The sequence below is a fragment of the Gossypium arboreum genome, chromosome 1 (genome assembly GCF_025698485.1).
Source record: "Gossypium arboreum isolate Shixiya-1 chromosome 1, ASM2569848v2, whole genome shotgun sequence".
Lineage (NCBI taxonomy): Eukaryota > Viridiplantae > Streptophyta > Magnoliopsida > Malvales > Malvaceae > Gossypium > Gossypium arboreum.
The window spans coordinates 110,893,879-110,918,406 of NC_069070.1; the positions used below are offsets into that span (position 1 = coordinate 110,893,879).

A 24,528-nucleotide genomic window follows, 5' to 3' on the forward strand; every position below is an offset into this window, starting at 1 on the left:
GAGAAAAAAGAAAGAAAAGGAGTGAGAGTTGTAAACTAGCAGTAGCTTAGTATAGAGAGAGGAAAAAAAGGATATTTGTATTGTGTATTATTTGTGTGAAATAAAAAAAATTAATATTTGAGCTATTTTTATTACGTTTCCAACAAGTGGTATCCGATATGGTTAAACTGGAAAAGGGGGTTTTAATTGAAGTTATTTGGTTACCTCCAAAAAGCACTGGTTGTGGTACCTTTAGTCATTTAGATAAGTAGTGTCGAAGAGAGATTAATGTGAAAAAAAGTTAATCTAGCAGAGTAATAAATGGATGTTCATGCTAAAGTTATTCTTAAAGTAGTGGTTGAAACATAAGATGCGCTACTGCAGGAGGAGTTTTGAGAGATTATGATGGGAATTGGATCCTTGGATTTAATTGTAGATTAGGAAAATGTTCAATATTCGAAGCTGAATTGTAGGACATTCTTGATAGTGTGTCGTTAGTGCAAGGAAGACAACATGATAGGATATTGGTACAGACAGACAACATGGAAGTTATTGGGGCTATCAAGGAATCTTTGTCGAAGTGGTTAAATTCAGCAATAATCAGACGCATAACTTAGCTTTTGCAAAATGTGGAGAATTGGTCAATTGTACATATCCCTAGAAAAGAAAATGTTGAATCTAATCAGATTGCCAAGTAGGCATTTGACAGAGAGGAAGGCTTACAGTTATATATGGCTTCTTCTTTTGACTCTTTCTAGCTTATGTAAAGTGTTTTAATCTATTTACCAAAAAAAAAAAAGTAATGGTTGAAACTATTGAGGAATGATTGGGTTCTAATATTGGTTTTATTTAAAAATTTTACTATATAATTCTACTTTCCATTGTTGAACTTATTTCGTAGATGTTCAACTAAAATTTTTGGATTATTTCGGTTTCATAAATTTTTCCTCGAAACCAAATTTTTTGACATTAACGAAATTAGTTGTTACATATTTCCTCTCTCTCTTCTTTGTTACCAAGGACACTCATTTTTTTTCCCATCTATTGCTTGATAAAGTTGAAAAATAAAAAGAAAGAAATAAAATATTTGAAAAATGCATAATTTTGAACTAAGATAGATTATTTTCTCCTCTTATCATTTCAATTTGGAAGAATTGATTTTTATGCATTAAGATGAAAAGTTATCATCTCTCCTATTGGTCGTGACTATCGTGACAGGTAAGTTTTATATATTTATAATTAATCGTTCTTGAAACTAACTATTATCACGATGCAAGCAAGTGTACCTATCGAACAGTAGTATAGTTTTAGCAAGACCGAATTGTCGAACCCAAAGGAACTAAAAGTACTAGTAATGACGATCTTTTTATTATCTAGTCTAAGAATAAAGGGGTTTTGTTTTAACTAACTAATTATCTAAACTAAGAATTCTCGGAAAACAGAATTGGGGAATTACTTGTGGAAAAACGATTGAATTAAGACAATGCCTAAGGAAGAATCCACCTAGATTTCACTTGTTATTCTGACTCCGAATCAGACAATTTATTCATTTAACTTGTTCTGTAGAGATCCCTAAGTTATGTTATTATCCCTATTCAAGACTAATAATGTCTAATCCCTAGATTGAATAATTGAGATTTTTCTCTAATTAACACCCTAGGGTTGTATTAACTCGATCTATGGATCCCCTTATTAGGTTTCACCCTAATCCGGAAAAATCTTGTCACCTTATCTCTAGGCGCGCAATCAACTCCGCTTAATTATGACAAATGTACTCTTAGACAGGGTTTATTCCTCCTCTGAATAAGAGCTTATTTTGAATCAGTATCCTGGGATATCAAAACAAGAATTAAGAACACATAATCAAGAACAAGTTAAATATTTATCATACAATTCAGAAAACAATAACAAGATTCATCTTAAGTTTCATTCCCCTTAGGTATTTAGGGGATTTAGTTCGTAACTAAAAAGGAAAACATCTCAGAAGAATAATGAATACAAAATATAAAGAAAACCCAAAACTCCTGAAGGGAAATTGAGGGGAAATCTTCAGTCTTGATGGTGAATCCGGCTTCTGAGATGGATCAATCGACTTCCCTTGAGCAGTTCACTGCCTCCTTTTCTCTCTGTCTCCCTTTCTTCCTCCTCTAGGGTGTATTTATAGGCTTTAGAATGCCTAAAAGCCCTCAAAATTAGCCTTTTTCGAATTGGACTCAACTTGGGCTCGGCAGGGACACGCCCGTATGACACGCCCGTGTGCGATTACTTCAGACCATGCTCGAGCCTGTTAGAATGGTACGGGTGTGTGTTCTACCCGTGTGAGTCGTGCTTCGATTCTGCCAAATTGACACGGTTGTGTAGTCTGCCCGTGTGAGGAAGTCCAGGCCGTGTTGATTTCGTACGTTGGCCCATTTTTTCCGTTTTTGGCCCGTTTCTCGTTCCTTTCGCTCTCCTATGCTCACCTAAGTATAAAACATGAAATTAAGGCATTAGGAGCATCGAATTCACCAATTCTAAGGAAAAATCATCCATAAAATGTGTTAAGCATGGGGTAAAAATATGTATAAATTACGGTTTATCACCTATTTTCTTTCTTACCAAGTACACTTGAAATTTATTTTCTTTTCACTTTTTCGCTTATTTTTCAAAAGTTTCATTTTCTTTTCTCTTATTTTTCAACTCTACCAAGCGATGGATGTAAACAAAATTATTTTTTATTTTATTTTCTTTTTTTATCTTTCCTACCAATCACACCTAAAAAAATAATTATTTTTTCTATCTTCTTAATTTTCATCCTTTTAATTTTTCATCTTTCCAATTTTCTTTCTATTCTACAAAGGAAACTTTAAGCGCTTTGGGCAGTGATCTAAAAGAGAATTTCGTTAGGTTATCAAGACCCACTGATGCGTGATATTCGTAACAGGTTTTAAAAATTTATAAATGAATCGTTCTTGAGACTACTTATTATCACGATTAAGGCAACTGTACCTATCGAATAGTAGTACATTCAGCAAGACCGGATTGTCGAACCCAAAGGAACTACGAGTACTAATACTTACTTCCTTTTTATTATCTAGCCTAAAAATTAAGAGGTTTGATTATCTAAACTAATTACTAACTAACAATGCACAGAAAGAAAACTTGGGAAAATACTTTTGGGAAAATTTGATTGATTAAGACAATACCTAAGGAAAAATCCACCTAGACTTCACTTGTTATTTGACTCTGAATCAGACTATTTATTCATTTGACTTGATCCGTAGAAATCCCTAAGTTATATTATTATCCCTCTCGAGACTAATAATGTCTAACCATAGGTTGAATAATTGAAATCTCTTTCTAATTAACACCCTAAAATTGCATTAACTCGATCTATGGATTCCCTTATTAGGTTTCACCCTAATCCGGCAAAATCTTGTCACCCTATCTCTAGGCGCGCAATCAACTCCGCTTAATTATGACAATTTTACTCTTAGACAGAGTCTATTCCTCCTCTGAATAAGAGCGTTAACTTGAATCAATATCTTGGAATATTAAAGCAAGAATTAAGAACACATAATTAAGAACAAGTCAAATATTTATCATACAATTCAGATAATAATAACAAGATCTGTCTTAGGTTTCATTCCCCTTAGGTATTTAGGGGTTTTAGTTCATACTTATGAAGGAAAACATCTCAAAAACATAAAGATAACAAAACATAAGAAAACCTAAAACTCCTGAAGGAACTTGAAGGGAGATCTTCAATCTTGATGATGAATCCGGCTTCTGAGATGGATCAATCGGCTTTTCTTCAGTAATTCCTTACTTCATACTCTGCCTCCCCTTCCTAAGTGCCTCCTCAGGTGTTTTTATAGGCTTTAGAATGCCTAAGAGCCCTAAAAATTGGCCTTTTCCGAATGGGACTAAGTAACACCCCCTACCCATATCCATTGCCGGAATAGGTACGAGGCATTACCGGAGTTTACTGAATATTTTCAGATAATTCTGAGTCATTTATTATTCATATTTTGAAAATAATCATAATGTCTCTCTATTGGGCCCTCGAAGCCCCAAACATACATTAAAAACCAACCAGAATTAAATCGGGATCATAAAAAAATTTCTCAAAATCTTAAATTTTATTTTCATCTAAGTACTTACCATTTCAATACTTCTTATAATTAAACATGTTACCATTCAATCAATAGCTTGACACTTGTCTAAGCGTCAAACAACATCATTGTTAGTATACTTGCATATATTTCATATAAATTCAACATTTATATACTTATTTTCTCGACATGTTACACTTGAGTTTAATAATTGTCTTTACTTACATAATTTCCTTGTATTAACATATCAAAGATAATCATATATGTACATGTCATGAAACATATCATTCTCTTACCGTTTCTTCATAAGTATATATCAATTATTTCATTATATCAATATTTCATGCACCATCATTTCCATATATTTTATGTATACTTATTCCGGTAAAGTTTATGTCAAACTTAACATAAATTATATTCCATGTACTTATTCTTATTTTGTTTTTCTATCTTCATAATTATTTCATACAACTATTTTGTACATATATTTCCATATGACCAGTTCTTGTCAACATTTCACACAACTATTTCATATAACCATTCGTCATCTGATACATATTACCTGAATATCAATTGTTCAATAGATGTCATCGCGTCTCCCATCCACGGTCTTATTTATCTTTGACATGATGCCATAGTGTCTTTCAACTATGGTCTTACTCATTTTCTGTCATGTTGCCATGGTATCTTTCAACCATGGTCTTATTCATTTCATATCAAGTTGCCATGGTATCTTTCAACCATGGTCTTATACATTTCATATCAGGTTGCCATAGTATCTTTCAACCATGGTCTTAAACATTTCATATCTAGTTGTCATGGTATCTTTCAACCATAGTCTTACACATTTCATATCAGAGAGCACACTCCCGCGAACCTCATCCTTACAGTGGGATTACCAGTTCAGGCTAAATCCCCTGTAATATAAACTCATAGAGTATTGTCGGGATTACCAATCCAGGCTAAATCCCCTGCAACGACAATTACTCTAATGAGCTTGGATCTGAATTACTAATCCAGGCTAAATTCAGACCCTAATTTGGATTACCCGTCCGGGCTAAATCCATTTTCCGTATATTCTTCAGGAGGGCTATATCAGGATAGGATCACCCGTCCGGGCTAGATCCTTTTTACCGTCAATTCCTTTTCAGAGATCCATCAAAATTTCCTTTTATTCAACTGGGATTTCTTCCCCTTTTTATCAAATATATCAATGTTCCATCAATTTTCATACAATGAACTTTCAAATTATTTTCACATCAATAACATACATTTCAAGCATTTAAGAATATAATTCAAGTTACACGAACTTACCTCATTGTTTGTTTGTGTTTATAATTTCATTAATCCGATATCTTTTCTTTTCTACGATCAAGTCTCATATTTGAGTTGTCCGGATCTTTATAAATAAATTTGATCATCATTTTCATTCATTTTATATTCTAATGCATTTAATTAATGCTCTAGGCAAAATTATCATTTTGCCCTTAAACTTTTAATTAATGACGATTTCATCCTTAAGGTCAGGGAAAATAAAATTCTTGCAATTTAATCCTTATTTCCAGCTATTATTCTCATATGTATTGATAACAGTTCATGAATTCTATAAAATATTAGAATTTTCCATAATTTCAACACTTTTCAATTTAATCCCTAAAACATGTTTTCCCCCGATCTTGAACTAAATTAATAATTTCATTCAATTTTGTAATTTAAATAATAAAATAATCCATTTCATGCAATTTGGTCATTTCTGACATTTTTACAAAATTGCCCATAAAGTTTTACTTTTATTCCATTTAGTCCCTGAGCCTAAAATATACAAATTAGCCATGCTAGATGAATATTCATACATATTTTTCCTCCTCCTCCTCTCCATTCCACATCCTTAATGCAGATAACACACTTGTAAGTAACATTATCCATAATTTTTATTATTTACTTTTATGAATATTCAAGCAGTCTATCTGCGTCATAGTCACTAAATTATTTATATCTGGAGCTATATAAATCAAAATTAACATCCGCTAGTTTTTCCTGAAACTACACTCATATATCTTCTTACCATAAAATTTTCAGAATTTTTAGTTTATCCAATAAGTACAGTTTATTCTTTAAAGTTACCCCTATTCTGCTGTCTAACAATTCTGACCCTTCTTCACTAAAAATTAATTATCTCCTAGTACATAATTTGAATGATGTTCCTGTTTGTTTCTATTGAAAATAGACACATTCAGGATTCTAAAAATATAAATTTAATCCCATAATTATTTCTATCCAATTTTTTATGATTTTATAAAGTCAGAACAGGGGAACCCGAAATCATTCTGACCTTATCTCACAAAATTCATCATATCTCATGATTTATAATTCCATTGCTTACATGATTTATTCTATAAGAAACTATACTTAATAATATTTAATTTCATATTTTTTTCATCCTATAATTATATTTCTACAATTTTTATGATTTTTCAAAGTTAGACTACTGCTGCTGTCCAAAACTGTTTTAGTACAAGATATTAATTACCATGTTATAACACCCTTATTTTCTTTTTCTACACCATTTCTCATCACTTTCTCTTATTTTCTCTTCACTAACATATCAAGAACATAGGACCTTATGTAAGAAAACTCTACTATAATATTATTTCCATGCTTTGTCAATAATAACAAACTTAAAACATATTGAAATCTTGATATACTTACCTTGTTCTATTGATACTAATCTTTAACTTGATTTTCTCTCCTCCAGCTTCTATTTCTTGAATCCAACTTGATATTCTAACTCTCCATGGTCTCCTTAACATTTTCTCTCTTAGTAGCTGTGGAAATTCTTTTGATTTCTAGGTGAAAATGGTGAATTTTGGTGGAAGGACCAAATTGTAAAGAAAACAAAATTTCTTTCTTTTCCTTCTCTTCTAACGTTGGTTGCATGGGAAAGGAAATGTGATGTTAATTCTTCATCTTTCCTTCCTTTTATACTAAATAAATAATAATAATATAATAATAATAAACATCTCATAAAAATATAAATAAAATAATATTTATCTAATTAATTAATTTAAAATATTATCAACATAATTATTGCATTCTAGAATTCTCTCTCTTACTAATTGACCATTTTTCCCTTCATGATCTTTTAGAATTCCATCCTTGAGTCATCACTTAATTTGGTAAAATTGCGATTTAGTCCCTCATAATTTTTCAACTATTCAATTTGGTCCTAATTCATCAATTTTTCTTGGTTTCTAGATCATTCCACCCTTAAAATATTTGCACCATTATTCCTTCAACTTTTTTATATTTACACTTCAACCCCTTAAATTTTGAGTATTTACTCTTGTGCAACAAGACTTTTCTCATCTTTGCAATTTAGTCCTTTCTTGAATTAATATATCATAATATACTTCCCAATATTGACATAACTCAAAAATTCCCTTTTTGTCACTTTATTTTCTTATTTTACTATATCACGGATAATATTTTACAGTAAAAATTTTCGGGGTATTACAGATTATACATGGGATCGGTAGGGACACGTCCGTGTGCGATTACTCCAGCCTGTGGTCAAGGCTATTGAATAGGCACGGGCGTGTAGTCTACCCGTGTAAGTCATGCTTCAATCCTGCCAAATAGACACGGCCGTGTTACACGCCCGTGTGGGGAAGTCTAAGCCGTGTTGATTTCCCACGTGGGTCTATTTTCTCCGTTTTCGGCCCGTTTCTCTTTCTTTTTACTCTTCTATACTCTCCTAAGTATAAAATATGAAATTAAAGGATTAGGAGCATTGAATTCGCCAAATCTAAGGAGAAACCATTCATAAATGGGCTAAGCATGGGGTAAAAATATGTATAAATTACGGTTTATCAAATACCCCCACACTTAAGCATTTGCTTGTCCTCAAGCAAAAATCCTCAACTCATAATCAAAATAAATTCTTCTCAATTTATAATCCCTATCAATAATATCTCAAAATAATCCATAAGTACTCATACATTGAAAATTCAACTAAAAGTACATCAAAGTTTCAAACATTCCAAGTTGAGCATTTTATCACGAAAACATAGGTGTCTCCCCTCATCTAAGTGATTACCTTTGATCAGCATATCACAGAGTTTAACATCCTCACTAAACATTCACTCAAATCACTCAAGGTGTTTAAGGACATTAATTAAAGCACTCATTAGTCAATATGAAAAGTTATTGCCATAGGCTTGCTTGAAAATCAAATCTCCACCACTATATATTGAGCTGAAACATCAATCAAAAAAGTCTTTTAGAGGGTTGTAATGTGGCTTTGGTTAAGGGGTGTGGTCACAAGCTGAAAGAAAAGGTTAGAATTGAGATTGAATTGAAAAATTACCTAGCTAGAAAAATTACTAATCATCAGTTGAATACAAGTGAGCTTCTTCTCAGAATATGGAATTAATCACTCAAGCTCAAAAATGGCGAATTATTACTAATATGTATGTAAGTATTGTTTTTTTTTTAAGAACAAATCAAATACATAGAAGAACAAAACATAGCTAAGCAATTAGTTCAAATCAAATCTCGACAAAAATAGGGATCAAATTGGGGGATTTCACAATAATGGGTTATGGGTTAATATTGAAGGTAAATCAATTAATGGCTTGTTAGGCTAAAAGGGGTTCACTAAGGGTTAATTATGAAGGTAGGTTTTTGTGGAGTGAGTGGGTTAAACCTAAGTGCCTTTATCATCTTGACATATCAAATCAAATGGTGTGGTCTTGACATGCAAAATCAAGCAAGTTCTAGAATAACAAATCAATACTGACGCACTCATAATAAAAGTGAGCATGAAAAGAATAAAATATGCTCTAAAGGCTCAAGATCTCACAAAAATTATGGCTTTTTAATGTTCAAACTTGTGAATTTAAACTCAAAATAATACCTAAACTTAGGGAAACAACCTAAAAGTTTTTAATTCTTCAAAAATCAACTTATCATACTTGATTCCCTAATGTCTTAAAGTTTAAACAATCAATGTATAAATGTCTATGTTTAAATTCAAGACATATCAATAAAAATCATAAATTAATCAAAATTTATTCTAATAGTGATATGAGTGATTGATGTGAGAATAAGACAAAATTTAGGGATTTCTAATGATGATATAAAAGACCCCCCCACACTTAAGATGTACATTGCCCTCAATGTACAAAGATAGATATATTGACAAAGATAGATTTATAATCATAAGATAGGGAGAGAACTGAAACTTCCTAAATGATGAATGAACTCCTTGAATTAAAGTTATGGAAAATAATCGGCCAAAGTAATGATGAGGGTGGAGGAGGATACTCCGGTGGTGGTAGAGGTTGGGTTCCACAAATGCTGCGCCAAAAGAATATTATATCTTATAGTGGCTATGGTCGTGGTCGAGCAGGGCATGGCAGTCGTGGAAAACCTTTCCCAGTAGAGTTTCAAGTTCCTAAGTAATAATGAGCTTTGAAGCTCTTTATAACTGTGATAGAATTAGGAAATTTTTAAGAAATATATAAAGCAGAATAATTACTCGTAATGAAATAATTGAAATTAAAAATTGTAAAATAATAATTATAAAACCGAATAAAAATAAGCTTAAAGAAAAATAAAAAGTAGTCTTAAAATAGAATAAAACTAAAAACATAAAATAATAAATAAAAGTTTTTAAACATCTTCATCGCTAGATGGTTCGCTAGGTAGGGGTGGCGATGAGATGTGGAAGTGCTGACAAATCTGCTGTAAAGTAGTATCAATGTTATTGAAGCGCTGAAAACACTGTTACTCGAATCGAGTAAGGTGCTCAAAGATGTCAGCATATGAAGCCGCCGTATGAATTGGACGAGAGGGGGGTGGTGGCTGAGACGGTGAGTCCTCATGACGTAGAGGGACATCATCAGTAATGTCCTCTGGATCCTCCTCCTTAGTGGACTGGACTAGGCGGTTCTGAGGATGGTAGGTGCCACGTCGTTTCTCGATCATCGTCATACTTAACATGCTCGAGATGCCCTGTGGGGACATCTGGCCGATGAGAGTGAGGGAGGATGATTGGGCTGCTGTGTTAAGGAGCCCGAAGTGCCGAGCTAGTTGAGTCACATAGGGCCGATAGAGATGACCCCTCTCCTATGTCGCTCAGTCTGATGGCGGATGGCGAGGGCGATGAAGTAGGCAAGGTCAAAGACGTGCCCATTCACCATGCTCCATAAGAAATAAGCATCGTGGGTGGTGACGACGCTGGTGTCCTCTCGTCTCCCTATCAAAGTGTGAGCAAAGATTGTAGATACCTCAAGGATAGAGGGAGAGTCGATGACTTGGAGCGGCTAGGATCATAGGTGGCCGAGGGAGGGACGAGGTCCCTCTAACATTTTGAGGGGGAGTAGTGGATGTGGCGGTGCAGGGTGTCAAGTTCATTGTCATCCATGAACTCCTCCGTGTATAGCCCTAGTGCAACCCTAAACTCAGGTACGCTCAACTGGCGTACTAGACCACTAATGCGGAACTGGACCGTTCCAAGATCGTCGAAGTTGGTCATGACGGTCTAAAGATAAAACGTCGAGCAGAGTTCCAATAAGAACTCGAGATACGTCAGCTCGATGATCTCAAAGAAGATCCCTCACGGGTCAGTCGTCAAGAGGGCTCAGACCGCGTCAACCAATTGAATCTGTTCGAGTGTGGTCCAGACAATGCAGCGGCCCACACCTAAGGGTCGGGTCCGTAATATCTGATATAATTCCTCCTAGGTTCCCAAGGGAACCTGGAGGAATGGGTGCCTAATCTCCGTAGTAGAACCCGAAGATGACGCTGCTCCTTTCCTTTTCTTCGAGGCAGGAACAGCGGTCTTCTTACCACGTGAGGACGACATTGTACCTGCATTGAAAAATCAAAGTTCAACCAATATGCCCCAAGAATAGTATCGAAAATCAAGACTAAATATGAATATTTCATGATATTTACGTACTAAATGATACAAACTAAAACAACTAAATATATCAAGTTATAGGATTATGGGAATAATGTAACGGGAATGAATGCATGTGGGTAAGCATAAATTTCATGAACAAGGAAAAATAAAAGAGTATAGCATAATATAGTAACTAAAATGATAAAATTTTTATAAACAAGCATGAGTATTTTAATATTCTAGCTATGAATATTCATTCAAAATAGTTCAATAAAGCAGAGAAATCATGAAATAAGCAACATATTTAAAGAAAATAGAGAGAAAAGAGTAAACAAACGCAAAAGGAAGAAGCTTGGGGTGTCAGAATAGGTGATGTAGGCGGCACACAGACGTGGGAGGTAGGGCGTGTGAATTTGTAGCAACTAGGGTTAGGGATTTTTAGGGAGGGAGATGATGAATAGTGAAGGGTCTATATAGATTTTAGGGCATACGGTTGTGGGACACGCCCATGTGGCCTAATTTTTGCCCGTGTGTTTCGCAAATTTTAAATTTGGGCGGCCCACGCCCGTGTTCTTTGGGCGTGTGGGTGCACACGGCTGTGTCGCACGGCCGTGTCTTGTTTTGTTCGCTTCTCCTACGCCTGTGTACATAGGTCCACGCCCGTGTTCATTTTGACAGTGTCGACCACGGGTGGATGGCACGGGCATGTCGCACGCCCGTGTTACATTCTCAGTTTTAACCATAATTTCAAGGCACGGGCGTGTCTCACACCCGTGTTATTTTGGCAGTTTCGCACACGGCCATGTCACACGGCCGTGGCAACTTATCGCATCCCGTGTTGGGGAAAAATCTTGCCCTATTTTTAAACGGCCGTATCACACGGCCTAAGGCACGCCCGTGTTCCTGGCCGTGTGGAGGGAAAAACCCCGTGTTTTAAGATTCAGTTAATAGGTTAGATGTGAAAAACTAGAATTTAAATAAGTCATTATTGTTAATGCTCGGGTTGCCTCCCGAGAAGCGCTTATTTATAGTCTTAAGCTAGACTTACCTTTCTTCTGCATGGTCAAGGTGGTGTGAGGAGTTTACACTTCTCATCCCTGCTATCAACTTTATTAACATAAAGTTTAAGACGAGTATTATTTACCTTTAAAGTACCGAATTTGGGATGAATTACCTCAACTGTACCATATGGGAAAATACTGAGTAACGTAAGATAAATTTCTTCATTAGGTTCAGGAGTGGTAATACGAGGATCTGTTGCATCTAGTAGTACTTTGTCTCCAACCTTAAGTTGATTTGGTAAGGTATTGAGCTCGTTCTGGCTCGGTTTTAGTTTATCGAGTGTTCATGATTTCTGTGCCCGCCATTCATCTAGCTCCTTGATTTGTAGCCTTCACTCTTCATAGATAGGTCCTTTGTTATTGTTTGAACACGGCTCATATGCGTTCTTCGTAACTGTTTCCTAACAGAGGGTTTCACCACATGATTAATACTAGTAGAATGATTTATACAACCACCTTCAATTTTTGATATGTTACTCGAATTATGAGCTTGAAAGGTGATTGTTTCGTCTCCCACACGAAATGTGAGTTCACCTGTACCAATATCAATAATGGTTCTAGCAATCGCTAAAAAGGGTCGTCCTAAAATTAAAGGTGCGTTACTATCCTCTTCCATGTCTAGAACAACAAAGTCTACTGGGTATATAAATTTATCGATCTTAACAAGAACATTTTCAATGATACCACTAGGAAATCTAATGGTTTTATCAGTCAATTGAATGCTCATCCTAGTTTGTTAGGATTTCCCAAGACCTAGTTGTTTAAACATTTTATAAGACATAACATTAATGCTTGCCCCTAAGTCAACCAATGCATTATGAACATCTAAACTACCAATTAAACAAGGACTCGTAAAACTCCCTGAATCTTTCAATTTGTTGGGTAGCTTATTCTATAGAATGGTTGAGCAAACTGCATTCAACTCCATATGCGACGCCTCATCTAACTTTCGTTTGTTAAAAGCTCCTTTAAGAATTTGACTGTGTTTGGCAACTGCGAAAGAGCTTCAATAAACGGTAAGTTAATATGTAATTTTTTTAATAATTTAAGGAATTTACCAAATTTTTCATCTGTACGGTCTTTCCTTATCGCATTGGGGTATGACACCCGTGGTTTATACTCTTTACTTACAGTTTTCTGGTCATTGTGGTCCACTTCACCCTTACCTTTATTACCACAGTTTCCTGCCTCTACTCTGGTTCAGGTGCAACTAACCCTTCTTCATCTTGAATGGTAATTGAATTGATTTTCTCCCTTGGGTTAGATTCAGTGTTACTCGGCAGGCTAGCTTGTGGTCGTTTGGATATCAATTTAGCAAGCTGACCTATATGAGTTTCGAGCCCTTGGATCGACGCTTGTTGATTTTTAAGTGTTGTCTCAATGTTTTGAAAACGAGTTTCTAACACTGAGATGAATTTTGTTAGCATCTCCTCAAGGTTCAGCTTTTTCTCTTATTGGTAAGATGGTTGTTGGAAGCCTGGAGGTGATGGTCTCTGATTCCCTTGGCCTCCCCATGAGAAATTTGGGTGGTTCCTCCAACCTGCATTGTAAGTATTACTATAAGGGTTATTTTGAGATTGAAGATTAGTACCCATGAAATTTAACTGCTCGTTCTCCATGTTATGGCCATAGGGTGGGTATTCTGAATTGTTTGATCCACCTCCACTTGCTTCATACTGCATTACTGAGTGAACCAGTGAAGAACTAAGAAAATCATCAATTTTCTTATTCAAGAATTCTACCTGATTAGAGAGCATGGTGACCGAATCGACATTATAAACGCTGGTTGTTTTCGTTGGCTTTGTCCTCATGACTTGCCACTGATAGTTATTCAGTGACATCTCCTCTATAAATTTATAGGCATCTTCAGGTGTCTTATTATTGATAGTTCCGCCAGTAGTTGCGTCAACCATTTGTCGAGTCGAATGATTCAGGCCATTATGAAAGGTTTGAACCTGTAGCCTGAGTGGTAACCCATGGTGAGGGCATCTTCTCAAGAGGTCATTGTATCTCTCCCATGCATCGTAGAGTGTTTCTAAATCTATCTGCACAAAAGAAGAGATATCATTACGTAATTTAGCCAGAAAAATATTTTAATAAAAAATTTTCGGTCATTTGTTCCCAAGTAGTGATTGACCCCCGTAGTAATGAATTCAACCACTATTTAGCTTTGTTTTTCAATGAAAAAGGGAATAACCGAAAGCGAATGGCTTCATCAGAAATATCATTAATTTTAAATGTATCACATAATTCCAAAAAGTTTGCCAAGTGAGCGTTGGGATTTTCGTCCTACAAACCATCAAACTGAACAAATTGCTGTATCATTTGAATTGTGTTAGGTTTCAGTTCAAAAGTATTTGCAGCTACAGCAGGTCTAACTATGCTCGATTTATTGTTAAAGAAGGTTTAGCATAATCATACATAGTGCACGGAGCAGGATTCTGATTAACAGCAATCGCAGGAGGTAACGGATTTTCTTGGTTTTCAACCATCTCCTCGGTTGTGGTTGAAGTATCGTCCTCTTGCTCTTCCTCTGTGTATCGTAAGCTTCGCCTTATTTCTCTTCGGTTTCTGAGAACTGTACGATCGGTCTCACTATCAAACAGTAATGGTCCTGACGGGTTTCTTCTGGTCATAAACTAGAAAAAAAAAACCTGTCAGAAGAAAATAAATGAAGAATTAGAAAAGAAAATAAAAATTTAAATTGCAATAAAAGTAAAATGGATAAAGTAATAAAAATCGAGTGTTCCTAATATCCTAATTCCCCGACAACGGCGCCAAAAACTTGATGCATGATATTTGTAACAGGTTTTAAAAATTTATAAATGAATCGTTCTTGAGACTACTTATTATCACGATTAAGGCAAGTGTACCTATCGAATAGTAGTATAGTTCAACAAGACCAGATTGTCGAACCCAAAAGAACTACGAATACTAGTACTTACTTCCTTTTTATTATCTAGCCTAAAAATTAAGAGGTTTGGTTATTTAAACTAATTACTAACTAAGAATGCACAGAAAGAAAACTTGGGAAAATACTTTTGGGAAAATTTGATTGATTAAGACAATACCTAAGGAAAAATCCACCTAAACTTCAATTGTTATTTGACTCTGAATCAGACGATTTATTCATCTGACTTAATGCGTAGAAATCCCTAAGTTATCTTATTATCCCTCTCAAGACTAATAACGTCTAACCCTAGGTTGAATAATTGAAATCTCTTTCTAATTAACACCCGAGAATTGCATTAACTCGATCTATGGATTCCCTTATTAGGTTTCACCATAATCCGGCAAAATCTTGTCACCCTATCTCTAGGCGCACAATCAACTCTGCTTAATTATGACAATTTTACTCTTAAACAGGGTCTATTCCTCCTCTGAATAAGAGCGTTAACTTGAATCAATATCTTGGAATATTAAAGCAAGAATTAAGAACACATAATTAAGAACAAGTCAAATATTTATCATACAATTCAGATAATAACAACAAGATTTGTCTTAGGTTTCATTCCCCTTAAGTATTTAGGGGTTTTAGTTCATACTTATGAAGGAAAACATCTCAAAAGCATAAAGATAACAAAACATAAGAAAGCCCAAAACTCCTGAAGGAACTTAAAGGGAGATCTTCAGTCTTGATGATGAATCCGACTTCTGAGATGGATCAATCGACTTTCCTTAAGTAATTCCTTACTTCCTACTCTGCCTCCCCTTCCTAAGTGCCTCCTCAAGTGTTTTTATAGGCTTTAGAATGCCTAAGAGCCTTAAAAATTGGCCTTTTCTGACTAGGACTATACTTGGGATCGGTAGGGACACGCCCGTGTGCGATTACTCCAGCCCGTGGTCAAGGCTGTTGAATAGGCATGGGCGTGTAGTCTACCCGTGTAAGTCGTGCTTCAATCCTGCCAAATAGACACGATCGTGTGACACGCCCGTGTGAGGAAGTCCAGGCCATGTTGATTTCCCACGTGGGTCCATTTTCTCCGTTTTCGGCTCGTTTCTCACTCTTTTTACTCTCCTACGCTCTCCTAAGTATAAAACATGAAATTAAAGGATTAGGAGCATCGAATTCACCAAATCTAAGGAGAAACCATTCATAAATGGGCTAAGCATGGGATAAAAATATGTATAAATTACGGTTTATCACCCACAAAAAAATAATTGAAAATATAAAATTAGTAGATAGCGACAAGTAGAGTTGTATACAAAAAGATTAGTAATAATTTTATTTCTTAAGAAAAAACATATTAAGTAATAAGAGGGGTTTTTAGAAACTCAAAAACTAAAATTGAATTAAAAGCTCAACGAAAAAAACAATATGATAATACTCTAGGATGACATATTTTTATGCATTAATTATATGTTTATTTTGAGTATGATCCTACTAATTTGAGCTACTTATGGTTTTTTATCTTATAGGGACTAAATTGAAGGCAAAATGGAATTTGAGGCCTAAAAGTGTGAATTTAAAGTTAAATTGGGCCAGCATGCGAAGTAGGAAAGAAGTGGTGCCGAAAATGCAAAGTGTGGAAGATTTTGGGAGCAAAAAAGCAAAAGAAGAGATTTTATAGCACAAGACTCTATCTTAATTCCAATTATAATAGGATAATTATTAAGGATTATTATTTAGATTTAATTTTAGCTTTTATCTTTATTTATTCTTATTTATCTTTAATTATCTTTATTTAATTGTATTTATCTTTTAGAATTTAATTAGGAATAAACTAGGTTTCCTAGTACTATAAATAGGGGATGGAGTGACACAAATTTCACTCATCTTCCTGTAAACACTCTCTCCCCCAAAAAGTTTAACCTTTTGTTCATTTCTTATTTTTCCAATAAAAATTCCATTTCCATTATATTTATTTTTTCCCAAAAAGCTTGAGTCACTAAATCTATCTAGCCGAAGGTTGTCAAAGTTCCCCAAAAAGGGTTCATGAGGCTTAGAATCCTTACTTAGCCTTCTCGACGAGTATTCATCGTTTCTCCACATTACGGGGCTGACGCTTCCATCCATATCCCTTAAAAGGTGATCTTTTCAATGTGTGCAAAAATGACCGCTTTGTATGTTTTGGGAAGGTTGCATAATCGGTTTGTTAGCTTACTGCGTCAGAGGTTGGCGAGCCCAAGAGACAAAATGGAGTGGGATTCGCCATTGAGAAGTGATGATCTAGCATAAGATGATCCCACAAAAGCGATTGTTGGCTAGAGTCAGGTTCCGCTAAATCGTAAGTCTAAAATTTTGGAGCTGGTGCTTGTAGGCATCCTCTTCCACTATAACTGGCTTATTCTGTTTGAGAAGGACACCTAAAAGCCGAGGATTGAACCCAAAGCGGATTGAGACAACCGGAGGCTAGAATCTCTCTATAAGAAACTTTTTTCTCAACCCTATTTATCTCTACTATTTCAATTTTAATTTTCGCACTTCCAATTAAATCAAAACTTTTAATTCTATTTTTTTATTTTTTTCATGTACGCAGGTTTTCTTGGGCACAATTTTGTCCAGGATTTCGAGGAACAAGCAATTGTGCAAATCCGGTCCCTAAGGATTTGACCCTACTTCCCTTATACTATTATTTTTATTATTTTTAATTTTTTATAGGGATATGATATTTTTGGTGCTCTCAACGACCGCATTACAATAAATAATTTTTTTTGAAAAATCAATGAGAAAAAGCTTTAGTCGAAGATAAAATCTTCATTTGATTCATAAATATGATTGTCGATGGAAAGATATCTTCAATGCTTTTAATAAATTAATTTTAGTTAACATTGTTGACTCAATGTCATTCAACTAATATCTCCTTATATGTTCAGTAACCACGAGGCAACTTATTTGAAATTACTTCCCTAACCAATAAATAACATTGTAACTCAAAGACTAAGATTTAACTTACCAGTAGCATTAAAAACGAGAGATCTAATTCTAATCAACAAACTCAACTCTATAGGGGTTATTTAAGTTAGATTACATATCCGCACCACATGATCATACACTATGACATAAACAATTATGTAGTTCATCACAAGTATTAGAATGAATGAAATAATTTCAGATCTAATTATTCTAATTGAAAAGGCAATCGTTTGAAGTTATTAGATATTGACTGAATATTTAACAAATTAACCTGAACAATTGTAATTCAAGCAGAAAATGCACAAATACTAAAGAATGAAGAAAAATTAAGCACAAATTAACTTTCATTAATTTATTGAATCAAACTTCGATAATCATTTGACTAGAATAGGGTCTTTAGAAAGCCATGGAGTCAAAAAACGCAATAAACAATAAAATAGCAATAATGTGATAAAATAGTAAAAGGCCCTAACTCCCACTCAAAATATCATATTTATATTGTCTAATTGACCTAAATTAGGTTACAAGAGCTAGGTTGAAGTTGTAAAACTCCTAAACGACCAAAATACTCTTAAAGCTCGATCAAAACACGAACAAAACGCATCAAAGTGACAAGGTTGGCATTGGGGTGTGGGAGGCTTGAGGTACGGGTGCACGAACTGGGGCGCTAGGATGAGGCAGGGACATTGGGGCACCAAGACCATGCAAGGGCGCCAACGAGGGATCTCCTCACTACATGTTGGGGCGATGGCTTGGGGCAAAGATACCGACTCGACAAAGTCGCTCGTTTTTGTTTCAACCTCCATTCGACTCAGTTTTGCTTGTTTTAGTTTCCAGTAGTCTTTAAGTCGAACCTTAATCTCCCATAATCCTAATTCAAATCACAAAACACTTAATTAAATATCAAATATCAAAATCCTATAAAAATCAAGCATAACTATATAAAAACTCTAATAAATGTAAATGAGACATAAATCATGCAAAGTAAAATATGCAATATTTCACTAAAAAATCAAACAAAATACTAAATATAAGGGTAAAAAATATACGGAATATGAACACTTAACCAAATTCAAGCGAGAGAGAAAAGCAAAAGGCAATAGTTGCAATATCATTTTCGAAAAAGGATAGGTCATTCCATGTGAGCCTTGGGGTCTACTACATTTTGATCGTCATTCTTTTGAGTTGAACGAATCCAAAGCTTCTCAATCTCTTAGTATTATATGTGATGATAATTAGATTATTTCTAGTATACTGTCACTAATATTAGACCTTCATTATTGTTCGTATCTTGGTTGTTTTTATCCTAAAACAAATGTGCATGCTTCTTAATCCATCATTCAAATCCCATGAAACTTTCAACTATCATTCTTATATTGAGGTTACCTGCATGATAATAACCTATATATATAAAGATCTAATATTATTGACAGTATACTAGAAATAGAACTAATTATCATCACATATAATACAAAGAGATCGAGATCGCTTTACCCAATGAAGCGTTGGGTTCGTTCAGCTCAAAAGAATGATGATCAAAATGTAGTTGACCTTAGGGCTCACGTCAAATGACCTATCTTTTTAAGTTTGTATATGTGGGGTTTAGGGTTTATATATATAAACAAATATAAAAGAAAGAGTAGTTAACATGCGTTCAAGTTTACATAAGTTTTAACCATGAGATTTGGTATAGTAGTTGTTCATTTTATTCTTTAACTATAAGGTTAGGGGTTTAATCCTCACTCATGAGAATGAAGCACATTTCATGGCTAACCGTTTACCTCTTTAGAGAGCACCCGTGACGTGACCCAATAAAAAATCTTAGAATGAAAATTACTTAAAATAATTCGTATTACCAAAAAAACTAAAAGGTCAACAGGTGAAGTTTTACTACAATTACACATTCAATCTATTTTATTTATTTGTTTATTAGATAGGAGATAATAGGGGACCTGATTAGTTTTAATCAGGGGCGGAGCCAGGGGGCTGGCGTGGGCCCCGGCCCCCCTAAAATGTAAAATTATTATTTTGGCCCTTAAATTTTTTTAAAAATTTTAAATTAGTAAAGGTAAAATTGCACGTTGGCCTCTCTAAAATTATCAAAATTCATTTTAATCCTTTACAAATTATAAAGATATAAACTATAAAAAATTAAAATTTCATCCGCCCCTAAAAAGATTTTCTGGCTTCGCCGCTGGTTTTAATGTTATTGGTATAGCATTTTGTTGTTATTGAGTTCTTTTTTTCTTAACACTAGGTAATAATAAAGCTAAAATTAAGGGAAAATGTCGAAACGAAGACGTGGAAGATCAAGTGGAAACAAGTTCAAGATGTCACTAGGTTTACCCGTGATTACCACCATGAACTATACTGATAACACCGATTCTAAGAACCTCTACATATTTCCATGTAGGGAATCAAGGGCCGCCTCAATCAATTGCCGCGCCAGCTTGTATTGAAGACATGGTGATGGCTTTGTCAAGAAAAGAAGCCTGATCTATGGAAGGTCTTGTTTATCGTCATTGTGAGGCAGCGCAAGCCTTGGCGTTGAAAGGATGGTGTTTACATGTACTTTGAAGATATTGTTGGTGTTATCGTGAATCCGAAAGGAGAAACGAAAGGTTCTGCCGCTACCGGTCCAATTGGGAAGGAGTGTGTTGATCTGTGGCCAAGGATTGCAACTGCAGCCAATACCATTGAAATTGAAATAACACATTACTAATAACATTAAACTAAATTGTTTTAAGAAATATTTTAAGATAAAAATTTGTAATACATTTTTAAAAATTGATTTTAAAATTTTGTAAACTATTTTATATTTAATGCTAAAAAGTATAAAAATATTTTAAATATAATATCAAAATTTTTATTCATTTTAAAAGTTTCATAAATTTAAAATAACATATTTAAAACAATTTTACAAGTTTTTAAAGTTGAAAATATTGTTTAGAATTTTTTAATAAAAGGTTTTAAAAATTAAATAAAAAATACATTATCAAATTTTAAATAAATTACACAAGTTTAAATCAATTTTTATGATTGTGACTATTAAATATTTTAAATTATTATTTAAATAATAACAATGTTATAAAACGCATGGCAAAAAATTGGTAAGAAAATATAAGATAAATATCAATGACTTGTTTGTTGTGTAAACTCAAGTCCATCAAAATTTTAAACTTTACAGATGAAAAAGATTATATGGGAAAGGCAAAGTATATCCTAAAGAATGGTAGAGTTCTAGAGAAGTTGGCAGTACTTACAGAACCACACTATTCTGAAGAAGAAAACTTGAAGATATTCCTAGTGTTGTCGGCTTTACCAAGGAAATCAAAGCAATGCTGCATCTTGGTGGTTTGATGTAAACTTGTATTGTTTTGCTCTATTGGTCTCGCTCTTATTTATGAATGACTCTTTTGCTTCTGATTTTTAACTATGTTATATCAGTCAGCTTGTAAATGTAAAAGAGAATAATTAAAATTGGAAGAAGAAAAAAAAGAAGGTAACCCATGCCCTTAAATGGTCTTAGTGGATCAAACATTTCTTTGGTGGACCCTAAACATTCCCAATAAAACTTCAAGAACTCGATAAAAACTTGAGACTAAAACCAAGCATAAACACCCTAAAAACAGTACTACTGCTGTTGAGAGTCCAAAACCAACCTCCCCTCAAGAAGGTTATTCACCGGAGAATCTGCAGTCTCTCTTATCAAAGCTGATATCTATATATACGAAAATAAGGATGTTCAAGCTGATGCAATAGTATTGTTTAGAGGGATCTGTAAATGTTCGATCACTTATTCTGTCAGCTCGATCTCTGAAGGTTTGTTCCTTGACAAACCCTCTTATTTCTACTATTAAAGTCTCCTTATCAATGATAATATATATTAACAAGTTATTGATTGTTGCAATGTCTAGATTTTAGATACTTCACAATATAATGACAGTGCAATGTTTCTCACTATCATAGCTTCTTTTAAGCTGTATGTATTATTCTAAGTTCTTGCTCTTATGCTTATGCATGACTCTTTTGCTTCTGATTATGAATGAGTTATGCCTGATATATCACTCATCTTGTAGCTGTGATAGAAAAGCATTGAAATTGGAGCCTGTTAACACTGCCCGATAACTGAAACCTTCAACACTAGGTTTTGCAGCTTGCGATGGCGTCTCGTTTGATGTTCTCAATTGCTTCAACTTCTTCATGATCTTATGATGAAGGCTTCCCTCGTACTCTATACCCGGCATAGGCCCTAGCTAAGTATATATTGTAGTTTACTGCGGACACAGCAGATATACAGATGGAGTTGCTTCTGGCACTGCAGCACGTTGTCTTGATGAACAAGCTTCACAACTCTTCTTCTTCTGTCACTCCTTGCGTGATATATATATATATATATATATATATTTAAATGTACTTCAAATCCAAAGAATTTTGGGACTCTTACAATCAATGTCGATGGAAGCCTAAAAGTTGGTTTTGTCAACAGAACCAGTAAACTTTACAATCAAACACTTCAGGTTGCCAGCTAAGGCTATTTCGTCCTTTGGTATCGATAATAACATCCTCGAAGAAAGGCCTTGGAGCATAGGCCAAAAATTCAAGCCCCTTCTCATCCTTCCAAGTAAAAGTAAGCCTCCATGATTTTCTGTAGGCAAAGATGAATTGCAGAAAAACAAATACAGTAATCATGTGATGGCACTATATTTGAGTTTCATTAATTGCTTCATTTTGATATCTCTGGTCTTTAATCATCTCTTAAATGAAAACTGGATAGGTTCAAATCATCTTAATACACCTTGTCGAAAGGAAATCAAACCATAGATTATCTCCTGGTTTCATAACTGAACCATTCAAGGAAACCATAGAAATTTTTAGTTGGAACTGCAAATCCTAATTTAAAAGTTGTTCCATTTTGCTGCAGATAAATTGAAGCAGCCAAGCACTTTCACTGTCTTAAGACTTGGAATTCAAGAACATTAGGGATTCATGCTATAACATGTTATTTGATGTTGCAACAAATACCAGAAATACATATGCGATTAAATCTTAAAACCCCAGAAGTGGAATTATTGTTAATGCTTAAAATCCCCATCTCAGGCCTTAGGTGCAAACCCTGCTTTGAGCTTCTGAATTGTGTAAACATCTGTTTTGAAAGACTTTGCTAAGATATTATCATCAGTGCCTGTTGCCAACACCGTTGAAGGAACTGAGACAGTGCCAGCAGCTGCACTACCGAAAGCTGAAACCGCGATCGCGGAATCATTCTCTGCACAGTTGAACTGATAGTGGACTAATCCCTTTGGGAACACAAAAATATCACCAGCTTGAAGTCTTTGAGTGAATAGCTTGTTAGTAGTGTCAACAAATCCAACTACAAGTATGCCATAGGTGAGAAACAAAAGTTCGGTTGCACGAGGATGAGTATGAGGAGGGTTAACTGAACCAGCAGGGTACTATAAAACAGCATAGGAAACACTTTGTCCATTAAGGGCAGGGAATTCAGCCATGGTTGCTTTTGTTACAGTGAAATTAGTTGGTGGATCAGAGGCAATGAGTGGCCTCATGCCAGTATAGGTGAAAAAGTTTCCATCCAATACATTGACTCCAAATGGAGCCACAAAATCAGAGGTAATATCAGGATCTCCACTTAGTGCTGATAAAGGGAAGGCGAGAATTGAACTAGTACTGCTAGGAAGACTTGTTGCTTGATAGTCAAGGCCATGGTTGAAAAACCTTGGAAACAATGCTTCTATGCTTTGGAAAGAATTCCATATGTGTGTGTATATATATGGAACAGTTTCTTGGTATTGCCAATTAGATATTTGTTTGATTATTACTCCTTAAAAGTTGATGAAAAAGACAAGAATTATGGTCATGGCAACTATAGGCTCAAAATTTCTTGTCTATGTTCTCGGGTTTTGTTTATTGCTGAGGAATCTGGGATGTTCCTTAGCAGATTCAGATGATTTAGTTAAAGGCATATCCATATTTCCTGTCTTCAATTCTCCGGGAGAAACAATTTCAACTATAGTCCCTAACTACTAAAATAATAACAAATAAATAATTTATTATTGAAATAATATGATATTAAAATTAGGGTAAATTATACCAATAGTCACTCAACTTTGATACAGCTGACAAAACAGTCAATTTGATTTCAATTCAATCACTCAACTTTTAAAAAATGACAAATCGGTCCTACTAACCATTTTTCATTAGTATTTTGCTTATTGCGCATTTGTGATTGGCTGCGGCTTTTGCCCTCGTAAATCTCCCTATCTTGCTACTTGTATTTTATTTTAACAAAAATTTGGGTCACACAACTTTAACACTCTCATTACCAAAATTAAAAGCTTGATGGTCTTTAAGTGAAGATCATCAATGATGGAAATAAATTGCTGATTAAAATAGGAGGATTTGGGATCAAATACGGGTCAATTTTATAAACTCTTTTAAAATTTTTATTTATTTAGTACATATTTCATATGTATTATTATTATTAATTTTAAGCATTATATTTTATTATTTATTATATTATTTTTAAATATAAATTTATATTTTAAATATGTAATTTTACATATATAAATATATAAAAAACTTCTACTATCACTAAAATATTTGTTTAGA

General features: G+C 34.4%; 1 non-coding gene and 2 pseudogenes across 1 annotated transcript; 2 read left to right on the plus strand and 1 right to left on the minus strand.

Annotated features, from left to right (window-relative positions):
- Positions 1-14,012: 14,012 nt before the first annotated feature.
- LOC128282170 (small nucleolar RNA R71) lies at positions 14,013-14,119 on the plus strand. The gene has a single exon (XR_008272405.1). It is a non-coding gene; the product is annotated as a small nucleolar RNA R71 (small nucleolar RNA).
- Positions 14,120-20,183: 6,064 nt separating this feature from the next.
- LOC108481392 (60S ribosomal protein L23-like) lies at positions 20,184-20,620 on the plus strand (annotated as a pseudogene).
- A 2,374-nt stretch (positions 20,621-22,994) lies between these two features.
- Positions 22,995-23,888, minus strand: LOC108481393 (germin-like protein 9-3; annotated as a pseudogene).
- Positions 23,889-24,528: the final 640 nt, after the last annotated feature.